Source organism: Trichoplusia ni, chromosome 2, assembly GCF_003590095.1.
Source record: "Trichoplusia ni isolate ovarian cell line Hi5 chromosome 2, tn1, whole genome shotgun sequence".
NCBI classification, from domain to species: domain Eukaryota; kingdom Metazoa; phylum Arthropoda; class Insecta; order Lepidoptera; family Noctuidae; genus Trichoplusia; species Trichoplusia ni.
The window spans coordinates 11,471,217-11,483,784 of NC_039479.1; positions in this window are offsets into that span (position 1 = coordinate 11,471,217).

The following is a 12,568-nucleotide window of genomic DNA, read 5'->3' on the forward strand; positions in this document are numbered from 1 at the left end:
CAAAAACACGATTTATTGCTTGTGTTGTTGTTGACTCTCATTTTGTAAATGCCATACTAGTTGACAAATTGAAATCACACAAAACTTCCTTAATGCTGTAAAGGAAAGTAATGTTTTGTAGCTATAATTGACATCCAAGCAGGCGAAACTGCGAGGAACAGATATTCAGTCTAAAAACTGATTGTAATAGAATTTTTACATTACACATTATTGTAACTTAATCTAAAAGTACAGATATCAGAGAATACTTTCAAACTAATAGCATAGTAAAAGATCCCGCGCATTAGACGTCATTGCATCTAATGAGGCCGGCCCATTATCAGCGGGACTCATTAGATTTTACGTGGCTTAATCCAACCCGACGTCCTACAAACGCAGCAAGCGATTCTCGTCTTTATGCAAATGTAATTATGAATGCCAGTGGACTATTGTCAGGGAGCGAGCTGAGGTAATCGGGTTACCCTTCCAAATGAAAAATTTCTGGTAGAAAACCGTTTCATGCGTCAGTATTGGACGGGAAGGGACCAATCAAGGTGAACGTGGTGGTGTTCGAATTTCAAAACGAGTGAAAGGAATTGAAGGTCTGGTTTGGAATACAAAACTGTTATCGCTATTGTTGAGAAGTAATTTGATTGGGACTTGATTTTCGAATTTAGAAACTTTTTTGTTAGAATTATTGAAAACCTGGAAATCTATATTTGAATCTCTTTCGCATGCAACAACGCAATATATTTGATGGACACGTAAAGCTACGCTTGATACGGCCGGTCCACGGATGGGTGATCACCTATATTAGACTTTTGATTATACATACTTGACGGCTGTATAGTCAGAATCTAAAAAGTCTGACAACCAATCTTACCAGTAGGTATTACGTTTTCCAGGTTTTGAGCAGGTCGTTCAAATAGTCTTCCTGTAAACACTGCTATATAGCTGTACCCGGTGAGGCTGGAAGCCCACCTCAACATAGTTATGAAAAACCAAAGAAAACAGTTACTTATGTTAATCAAAACCAGGTGTTTAGGTGTTTATTTATAAATTTTCTAATAAATATTTAAACAACAAAATTTGCTCCCGAACATCATGGATATAGATGATAATTTTCTTAATCTATAAACAATTCTAAACTATACGAAAGCTATTCTACTAATACTATTACACGAGACTTCAAAACGGCTTGTTGGACTGCAAAATAGTTGGCCGTTGAAATTCGATCGAATATTCTCATGCCCAGCAATAGACAATTGCAGGCATTACGTGTTAATGCCATGTTCTGCATGCATATCGTTAATAACTTGTCAACAAACGGTCGGTAAACAGCAATAGTCATATGGTCTGCTTTGTGCCGTGGTCATTTTAAGCCTTTTGTTTGAGTAAAATAAAACTGTAAGGTATTAGTTAAATTAAGAGTTTTTAGGGTTTTTACCATAAGTGTAAACCGTGGTACTAAAGTTGTCTGTCCATCTATCTGACACGTTGCCATCCTCTTTCATCAGCCGTCACACAAAGCGTGATGGCTAGGTAGTTGAAAATACACAGATTATGTATGTCAGCTGCCGACGTCATTAAAAAATAACAATCATTCTAATATACTGGTCGAGGTTACGCAATAGGTATTACGGTCATACGGTTTGTTGGAGTTGTATATGAGTAATTTAATTGTATGTGAGGATTCCAAAAGCATTTAAAACTCATACACAAGACATCTTAAAAAGAAAATTAAGAGTGAGACCGCTCCATGTGAATGTCACTAGTAGTGCCAACACAAAAACTAGTGCTACAGCTAAAGTTATTAAGCTGACCGCCTACACAGAAATTGATTTTTTGTTCAACTGTCTGAGCAATCTTCAATCAGTCCTTATTAATTAATCGCAACAAAAAAAAAGTATTCGTACCTCTTATTTATCTTTTCCAATATTTATTGATGTAAAGTACCACGAAAAACAATACGGAGAATCAGAAACGTTTTCGAGTAAAATTTTTCATTTCTGTTTTATTTTTATTGACATGGAAATGTTCATTTGGCGTTGATTGTTTTTATGAAAAGCCTTTGAATATTACCAATTCAAATGTTTATTTTCAATAAACTGAACAGCTATCGATCTCGTGCCGCGCTTTCATCGATTTTCCTATTAATTATTCATAGGAACAGCTTTGTTTGCGTATTTTGGGTTCAAATAGGTTGGCCATGGCTGGTATCTGATGCTAATATTACGCTTCGTATTACTAAAAGAACTATTGATAAGGTATGCACTGTTCATAACATTTTGGGATGGCATGGCATGATTATTTTTGCTCAATTCTATAAGAGGTACTAGAAATGTAACAACTCAAAAAAGCTTAATTGGAATACAGGAACCTCTATTTTTTTAGGATGATGAAAATGGTAGAAATCTGGTAGAAGAAAAAAACAAAGTATCAAAGAATTTAAAATGAATTCAATATCACTTTTATAAACTCTCTTTGACTCTCCCTTTATTTATTTTTTCTAAAGTAACACATACCAACGCCAGTCTGTTTATAGGTACCGATCTAAAGTTCCCATTGTATTAACTGAGGCAATTCTCCGGAAATTATTCTTATATTGGAGCCCAGAGGTTTACATAATATAGTTTGTAGTGAAGGCCTAAATTCCGATTATCTAGTCTCTAGCGTCTAATCTGAAAGATTTTCCAATCTACTTCGTGAAAGGTAATAAAAGGCTTTATGTAAGTCAATTCTTAGTAAATGGATAAGCAGAAACGTAGATACAGTTTTACATTTCTCTAATCAGAAGTCTATTTGATGTTTCTTTCAAGTTTACTTTAAAACAATTGCGAAATACTGTGAAGGTACTAGGTATTTTAATTTATCACATACTCCAATTTTAACTACCTTTTCTTGACATTTCGAGAAGTCCACACTCTTTGCTTAATGATCTTTCAAAATAAGACTAAGAAACATAATTAATTATAATTTAATTCTATAAATAACAAAAAACAAACCAATTTACACAGTGGGCGGTCTTAGCTTAACAATCGGACCCAAAAACCCGTAGGAAGAGGGAAAAAACCAGAATTATCTATCCAATCCATTAAAGAAAAATAACATTGTTTCTTTTAAAACATAACAATAAATATTTAATGACCACTCTATAAAATCGGGAGCCACAAAGCTCAACGAATTTTTCCTTTCAGGAAATTCAAATAATATGTAAATACCAAACTCCCAATGTAGAGACATCAGTTGGTATTATGTTAATGCGGTAACGAGTCGACTCCGGACGGTTAATCAAGCCATATTCGTATCGAGACGGTACGAGGCACCCCGACTGGATCCTGATACTAATATGTGTGGATGGGTTTATTTGCCGAACGAAAAACGCGTCGTGTTTGGTTATCGAAACGTCCGGGAGGATTATTGTTGCATTTCGCGATGGCGGGTAACATTTTAGAATGGATAAACGGTTTTGCTTGTTGGTAAACTTGGGTTACGTTTGAGGCAATATTTTGTAGAGCTTTAGAAATGTGTGTACCGTAGTTATGGAAGGTTCAAAGGTTCTAAAATAATTGTATATTGATTGAAGGTCTTAATCAAGTCATGCAGATGGGCTGGTTATAATTTACGGTAAAATACTCGTATGAGGTAGCTCATGGCAGAGAGCTTATGAAGGGAAGGGATTTGAGGAAGCTTTTGCCAGCCGGCCTATATTTCCATTTGATTTCGATTTCCACATTGATAGATGTGTCTCAGTTCTATGATATGTATGACAAACGACATACAAACTCAAACTTATTTTTTTTAAAGAACTGAGCACACTAAAAATCTATTTCTCAAAATCAGTTAAGTATTTTATATTACTCTCACTTCAGCCTAATTAAAGAAAAAAGCGAAACAAAACAATAAAGGCTTTCCCTAGGTGAAGTTTAAACGTGACCGGAATGATGATGAAATAAAAGTAAATAATAATACAGAGACCCTTGTACCGTTAACCGCAGATCACAAGTAACAACGAATTACGAAAATGAACTTTACTGTTTGGACATAAGGGTAATATTGAGAATAAGGTGGTACTTGCGAGTTAAGGTTGATTATACGTTTGTTCGTTATAGCTTTAAGGGTTATGCGAAGGCTTTTTGTGCGATGGCGCGGTGGTAATTTATTAACGACCCCTATCGGCAATATTCGCACTATATATTACTATTATGAGGGTATATTAAATGCAAAATGGCTTTCATGTGGAAAAAATGAAATTAAACACCGAGGATTATATTATTTCATTTTGTTTTGTAATGTTTCTTTCCAGTTTTTTGCTTGAATATCTTCGAACAAGACTGAGATAAAAGCGAGTTGGATTAGGTTGATTGATTTGTGCTGTAACTTTTACGAGATATTTAAGTTTTCAGAAGAGTATTGAATAATGTCTCGTCTAGATTGTTGAAGTTCAACTTGGCTTATCGAACCGTCTGGGCTATTTTAAAAACTTCGTCAGAGATATAGACACTTTTCCTAAAAATGAAATCATTTAGATACAGATATATCGTTTTAAGGCAAATTTCTTATCGACTGATAAGCTACGAAAGTAAATGAAGCTGTTTAAGTGCAAGCCAGACTTGTGACACTGAAGTTTTAGTACAAATAAAATCTCAATAAAATCGCCCATCAAATTAACCTTGATATCCATTTCTAAACTTTTTTTTAGAGCAGTTTCAGAAATATGGTATGTGCCATTTCAACTGACAAGTTATCACGGTTTAAGAGATACAGCCTGATGAATGACGAATGGTCAGTCAGCGGTGTCTCAGTAATGGCCTAGGGTTCTCTTTTTTATTCGGAACCGTAAAAGGAAAAATTATTATAAGAAATTAAAAACTAACATTATGATAACGACTTCAATTTCAAGTATGATAAAAAATATTTGGCAAAAAATTGAATCTAATATTTTTTATCAAGCAAAGAGCAAGTCGGGTACTTAGCAATTAATTAATTGAAACGAAAATCTGAACGAGAACCGATTTCTACCGGTATTTAAGTTCTTTATTGAATTATACTTTTTCAGTTCGTGTTATTTTTGTAACTTCTATTCCTCTCTACAATATAGGAATGAACTCTGCACTGCGAACGAAAATACCCCAATGTTTACCAACAAACAGGGCGTGTATAAATAAGTTATAGAAACGTATCTCATGAGAACTAACCTTCTTCGAAATTAAACTGTCGATTTATTTACTGTAGCAGATGGATTGCTTAGCGGTGAAACAATTGTCTAACATAACGTGACCCATCTTGATGCACACGGTTTCCCGTCTTATTATGGGTTTCTTAGATGCTAAGGAGGGAAGGGGAGGTCTAGTTTTGCTGGTGGAGATATAGCACGTCAGTTTTGGCGAATCGTAGTCGGAAGTCCGAGGTCACGTGGCGCTCGCGGCATGTATCCGGTTACAAGGAGGGTGCGATTTGGTAAAGGGTGGATATCGTTTGAAATTGCTCGAAATTTCGATATTTGGGTAATATTATCTTCTATTTACGTAGATTTCTTGAGACTGTTATTACAGAATGTTTTGGATGGGTTTGTTTGTTTGCTTCCGAAATGAGTTATTTCGTACTAAAATTACGTGTTATAAATAGCTTTGAAAATTGGGGCCTGACTTGACCGGGTTGTAATGTGTAAACACATATTGTATCAATAGCTATTGCTCGCGGTTTCGCCCGCGTGGATGTCGGTTATTTCTGCAAAAACATTACCCTTTACTAACGAAGCCATATAAAAGTAGCATGTCTTTATCCAGTGTCAGCTGTCGCCATACCAACTTTCATCAAAATCTGTCTAGTCGTTTAATTAATTCGTTATAAGGTACCTAATAAACATACATAAGCATACACACAAACACACTGTGAGTGTGTTGACTTTTGATCAATCAATGACATATTTGATTTATTTTCGTAAAATTGTTTTATCAGAGTATTTCGAATAAAACAATCACAAGCAAATACAATACGTACTATCAAATATAAACTTTATTCCGTACTCATGTTTACGGTTTACGTGGCAACAAAACAACGATCCGCTTGATATAAAACAACAATACGTGTTAGGATTGTACTAACCTGGAACTATCCAATCAAGACAAGCCTTTTCTTGTAGACAAAGGGAGAACAAGTAATGTTCATGTTCCGCGTGTTGGTGATCTCTGACTAGTGATTGATTAATAGGCAGGGGTCGTCAACAGTGTTTATCTTTATAATTTCTAGCACAAATATGTTTACTTTGTTGTTTTTGTTCAAGAACTTAGTTTTTAATGGTGCTACAGATTATTTCACAATTTCTGAACAAACACCAATTTTAATCGGCGATTCAGCAGCTCTTAATATAGGACTAAAGTTGGATCTGAAACTAGTCTACTACACGTGTGTAAACTGTTGCATCACTTGAACATTAAACAGCCTCGCAAAAGATACTACCAAAAAAAAATACCAAACATTAACAACAAGACTATCTGCAAAAAAATTACAGCCTGTATAAGTCTATTTACGCCCTTACTCCGTGGCAAAACGTATATGGTTCGTATAAGCTCAGTATAGTTTGTTTTGCCCCTAAACGCGTAGACACACATACTCCTATACATTTTATGTACGATAGGAAATATGATCAGTTTTTATGGGCCGTCATGTCGACCACTTACCATAGCATTTTAATAAGGTTCCGCTTAGATTTAGTAGACATTTTACTACATCTTGGTGATATAGTTTATACGATCTGTCCTGTTTTATCTGTGTGTGTAAGATGATGTACGTTGAACCATTTAGGCGATGTGGTCCTATACAGACTGTATCCTGATTTTTTTGGCAATACTTTCTACTTTGTAGGAATATTATAAAACCCCATTCAAAATAAATAGTAACAATAATTTTATTTCATAAAGCGTATACTAAGCAAACAAATTAAACGATATGACCGGCTTAACGTTTAACATTTAGGATCAAACATAATTCAACAAATATCTAGACATCATAAACAATAACACCGTACTCGACGAAGTCCAGCCAGTGTTAGTACTAAAGTTGACGACATCTCACTTCAAAACTATAAACATTCCGAAAATCAAATCTGAGATTATGTCTGATGCGTTCTCGTAAAATTACGGAGGGTCGGCGAGTCAAAGAACTGTTATTGTTGAAGATATGCAATATCGCTTTAGCAGGGACCCTACAAATAGGGTGTTTGTGAAACGACCATGAATGTGAACACATTTGGTCCTTACCCTCAATTTAAACGGTTCAATGTTTTGAATAAATGTATTGTTTTTATGTTAATTGGATCAGGAATTAGGGTGGGGAGGTACGGAGTGGTACGGGGTAGGGGTGTCACACCTGTCTGTTATGTAAAAAAATATCGTGTATCCAGCCGTTATCGTGTAATACAATGACAGATTGTGTTGTTAAATAATAATGTCTTTGAGGGGAACGGAAATCGTTACGGAAATTTTTTAGTAAATTAATTCCTAATCTATTTTTGTTCACGTTTTATGTTACGATGGTGTGTTTAATTTATCTTACCTATGTATCTAATTAATTAATGATCCATTTTTATCTAATTTAATCTTTAATTACGTAAAAACATTGTGCATTTCATCTCACTTCATTAAATTATCATATATATAGTTTTAACATATTCCTCTACATAAATTCGGTGCTCAATAATAAAGTACTTAGCAAGTTTCCCTCGTAAGTCTTACGAGAATATTCAGTTCTAATTGTAAAGTAATTAATCGATATCCCAGTGACAATTTAGTTGGAGTTTCTAAGCTGAAATTGAGAGTTCTAATGGGTGTGCAAGTAACTGTCTCCCACGTACTTGGGTACTTCTCACGCGGTACGCCAGCCACAACTAATGAAGCTTCACACTGTTACGTGGCCAGTGAAACAAACGACAATCGCTAGCAGATATTTGTTGAACGAAAACAGCTCCACATTTTGAATTGTAAAATTCATTTTTCGATCGCCTTTTGTTGTCTCCGGCAATTTGCAAAAAGATGGCTGTTCGATTTGTCGACTGTCATTTGTCATTTCACCGACGTTATGTATGTAATCTGGAGAATCGGCAAGTCGGGCGTTATTGGGTATAGATGAACTACCTGACCGTTATAATTACATTGGTTGTACTGTTTGAGTAATCATGTTAGAACTACTAAATCCGTTTACGACATGACCTGAAGCGAAACTTGGCTACGGGAATTAGGACCACCAATACTAGTCAACGTCTTACATAAATAAAAAATAAGTACGAATGTATTGCGTATTTTGCTAAAAAGTCCAAACCCCGCATAAAATTACTTAAAACACAGAGAGCCTACCAGCTTTTAAGTTCAAACATATAATTACAAAAGTCTTTATAAAACGATTTTATGAAACTCGAAGCGCCCCTGACCTCCAAAATTTAATTATGAGGGAAATCCGATATCCTTATACCAGGTAAATCGGTTATCAGATTACGGGTTTCTCATTGCCTGAAAAACTTATTTCGTTGTATAAAAATAGGTTGTCTTTGCTGGTTTTCTAAAGTACGGAACTATTATAAAACTTAATGTCAAGGAAGACTTTGGATCAATTTTCGGGATTTTGTATGTTGTGGCAATATAAGTACTTAATTTATTATTCTTTCCCTTTGAATTTCAACAACATTACATCCCCTCTTATTAAAAGCTTGCGTCACTGTTTTCAACATAAAATCCAAGTCACAATTTGTATATTTGCATACCCCTTACAGTAAACAGCATAAACAGGCAACATTTTCATAACGTTCATCCATCTCGCTTTTCATTTACAAATCGTACTTCGAAACAATAATTTAAGAATGTACGCAATATCCCCCTCGTAAGTCTGGGGTGAAAATTTATATCAGCTCGGGGATCTGGTATACAATGTAGCGTTGTCATAAAACAATAAATGCGACTGCAATTATGTAAATCGGTTGTACGAACAAAGTTTAAGAAATAAAAATAAAAACTTCCCCTCCGCCCCTAAATATGAAATCGCAGTATAAGAATGTAAGGGGATACTTCCTTATTATGAACTTATTCCCGCCATTCATGGTGTTTTTCATACCATAATCTCCCCTTCCATACTTCCCCTTTGTGTTAGAAGATTGCAAGGATTTGATGTGTTTTCTGACGGTCGTTGATGTGCAAGACAGTAGGGGAAGGGGGTTAGCTGGAAAATTGATCATTACTGTCTGGGGATATTTTAAACAGAAAAAAAACTATTTTTCCAAAGGGGTCGTTGCCCTGATGATAGTACTTTAGAGATTTTCCGTGGTTTATCTAAGATTACCCTGGCTTTGCATCCCTTTGCCCTCAAATATGAGTGAAGATAAGGGGATTGTCGTTGGCGTCCGGTTGCTAACGACAGTTTCGTGTGTCGTGATATATGCGCATTGCGTGTAATATTTACATAGATTAAACTATTAACAGCATATAACAACGTTAATGATGATTGCCTTACCCAAATTGATATTTTAAAATATCAACCCTGAATCCTATAGGGTAATGATTGAATGTTTGGACTTATCTGTGCATATCAAATATGGTGTATTTCACATGTGGTTCAGCAAATCATAGCCTTCACGTGAAGAGTTCATTTACTAAAAAGCGATATCTCTGCATCAGCAAGGACCGTATGTGTTACAATGATCCAAGAAATTAGGACAAACACGTCCCAATCAAGATAAACCCAATCAGTGACACCTAACCTTCAAAGGGCTCAAAACTTAAGGCAATCAATGTGGGCTTAATACCCAGTTGTTAGAAATTGCCCGATAGAAAGTTGTTGTAATCTCCTGTGGATCAACTCTCTGTACGTGGGGGTTGATTGGTCTAAGGGATGGTGTTCAACGCGATTTAGTTAATCACTGCGGTAATCGAACGTGGAGGTAATTTTGACCGGTTTTGGCTGTGGCCGGCTGGGGCCGATAGTTTGGAATTTAATAGTCCTTGTGGGTAATTTTTGTTGAATATTGCATGGAATAGTTTAGTTGTAGAAGCTTTGGGTATAAACTTATAATGCTTCTTCCGTTGCCTGTTTGTCGTAGTTTTCACGTACTTTTTTCTATTCCCATCCCTGTCTGCACGATTTCCCCAAAAATACTTCACTCTTAACTTAAGATTCCTGAGAAAAACACTCAACTTACCGTAACCTTATAACAGAAACTCCTGATAGAAATGTCCCTAGAACACAGACTCATAATGTTAGTAACAATTTCTTCGAAACTGAGTTAGTATAAGCCCTGTTTTAACCTTTTCGGGTAAAGTATTTTCCGAGAAAAAATAAGAAGAGCGTCGTGACACGCATAATTGTGCCTGTTCTAAGTTGCCGTAATCCCGAGTGGATTAATCTGGACCAGTACGTGAGGGGAGATTGGACCGCTCCTATCCATGGGTTCAATTAATCGGCATGTTTATTAAAGGTGGACTCGATTACTATCGTAACAATCGAATTGAATGTTTTCCTGAATCGAATGTTTCTGATTTAGCTCGTTTTGTTTTGTTGCGGGGATTATTCGAGTAATGTTTAATTAACGATGTCGGTAAGTTTGGCACTAAAAGCTTATCGTGCCTACCTGATTTTGTTACTGTGATTGAGCATAATGTATTGTGTCGAATTCGCATTTAATGCTAATGTGTTTGTACGTATTCGGGTCCTAATATACTCAGACGATGTATGCTTATGTAGTTTTATGACTTTTAGATTCTGATTAGGATGGTTCTATAAAAATATACCATAGAATCAGTCATTAATAACTTGTAGTCGGTATTGCTTAGATTATTATTTTTTTACGAATTTTGGTTCAAAAATTATCTCAGAAACTGAAAGACACACCCACCAAGTAATTTATGAAGCGACAATTTTCCTTATTCCTACTCAAAACTCTACAAAGTATGGATATCCCGTCAACGGTTGAAAGTCCGCATAATTAACATCCGTACAATAAACGCAATGGGAGTTTGGTTTTAAACTAATTGTTGTTCCGTAGTACTCGCGACTATTACAATTTCATGCTCTTTTAATTACGTAACCCGATTTTCGTTGTCACAGATTGAGGTCGAATCACGGTTTTCATTTTGTAATGAACTCTGTTACGAGATACAGAGGCTAATCATGACTGATTTGTACGACGTAGCGACGGTTTTTTTTTATTTGTATGATTCGGATTACATTTCACGGTGTTTCTTTGTTGTAAATATACTATGTATGTGACTGTGTGTGGACATACTGAAAATTGTGTATAGTATTGCGAAAGTTGATGCTTATACTTTTGCTGTGCTTAACAAGGTCCACAATTATAGCTCTTGTGCAGTGAAATAAATAAGTATTTTTACAAACAATTGCTTACTACAAGTGATTCATCTTTGAGATTAATCAGTAAGTTCTTGTAAAAAATAACCTTAAATAATGAAATTGGGAAACTGGATCGAAGAATGAATACACTGCGAAATTACTTCCACGAATGAGTTGTTATTTCAGCAATACATTATTGAACAAGGTTACCGGAACGCCACGACCAACCAAATAAAGACATTAGATCCCATCTGTTGACAAACACTCACAAATATTTGCATGATTTATATAAACCTCAGCACTTCACCTAATTTATCACCGTATGACGTCACTGGAAGCAAAAAGTGGCATCTTACGTAAGGAAAAACTTTTCCGCACCTACTCCACGTCTAGATAATTAAATTCTTGGAACATTAATCTCAGTTAGGCCTTTTTTACACGTAAAACTTTTTTGATGATATATTTTTGTTGGTCTTAAGTATGTACTTACAGTCGGAATGGGATCCAAAGCGTAATAAGATTTTGTTTACGGAAGTTTGGTAGCTGTGCAGTTAATGTAATCTGCGCGGAGCTGGCAGCTTGGGGTCAAACTAGATTGGAGTCGTTTGGCTTGCGAGCTGTAAGTTATATGAAGTCTCGAGTGGGCTTTAGATAAAGTAAGACGACAATATGGCTTGCGGAGATATTTGGGAGACTCGAACATCTAGGTTAGTGAAGACGTTAGATCTAGCTTTTGAAATTGGCTTGCAGTAAATTCGGCTCCTGGTTTCTTATCACAAATCGTACTAAGTAATCGTAAGTTTTACGAAATGTTTTTAAAATTCTTGTAAATCTGAATGTCAATCTAGTGGAAGGATGCAGTAGTAAAATAGTTGTAGCAGTAATAATAAACTTGAAAACATATTTGTGACTTCTATTATTTTTCAAATCCTTGTACGAATTGTTGTTACATGTCTTCTCTTATTATTCAAAACCAATGCGAATTGATGACGGTTGGGTAAAGAACAATATATTACATTGTAGTTGTGGCTAGAAAGTAACAAATCTTTTATTGTGTACTATGTACATATAGGTTAGATATAATAAAGTATTGTTTAAGTACTCAAAAGGAAAGAAGCTTAGGCATCACAATAAAAGTATTATTTAGCTCTGTGATGAATTTAATATTAGGTACATGAGATAGCGAATACTGAACTCCATTTTATTTTTAAACTGTTGCCCATTCTTCCGTGGGAAATACTTAGTTTTCCTTAAA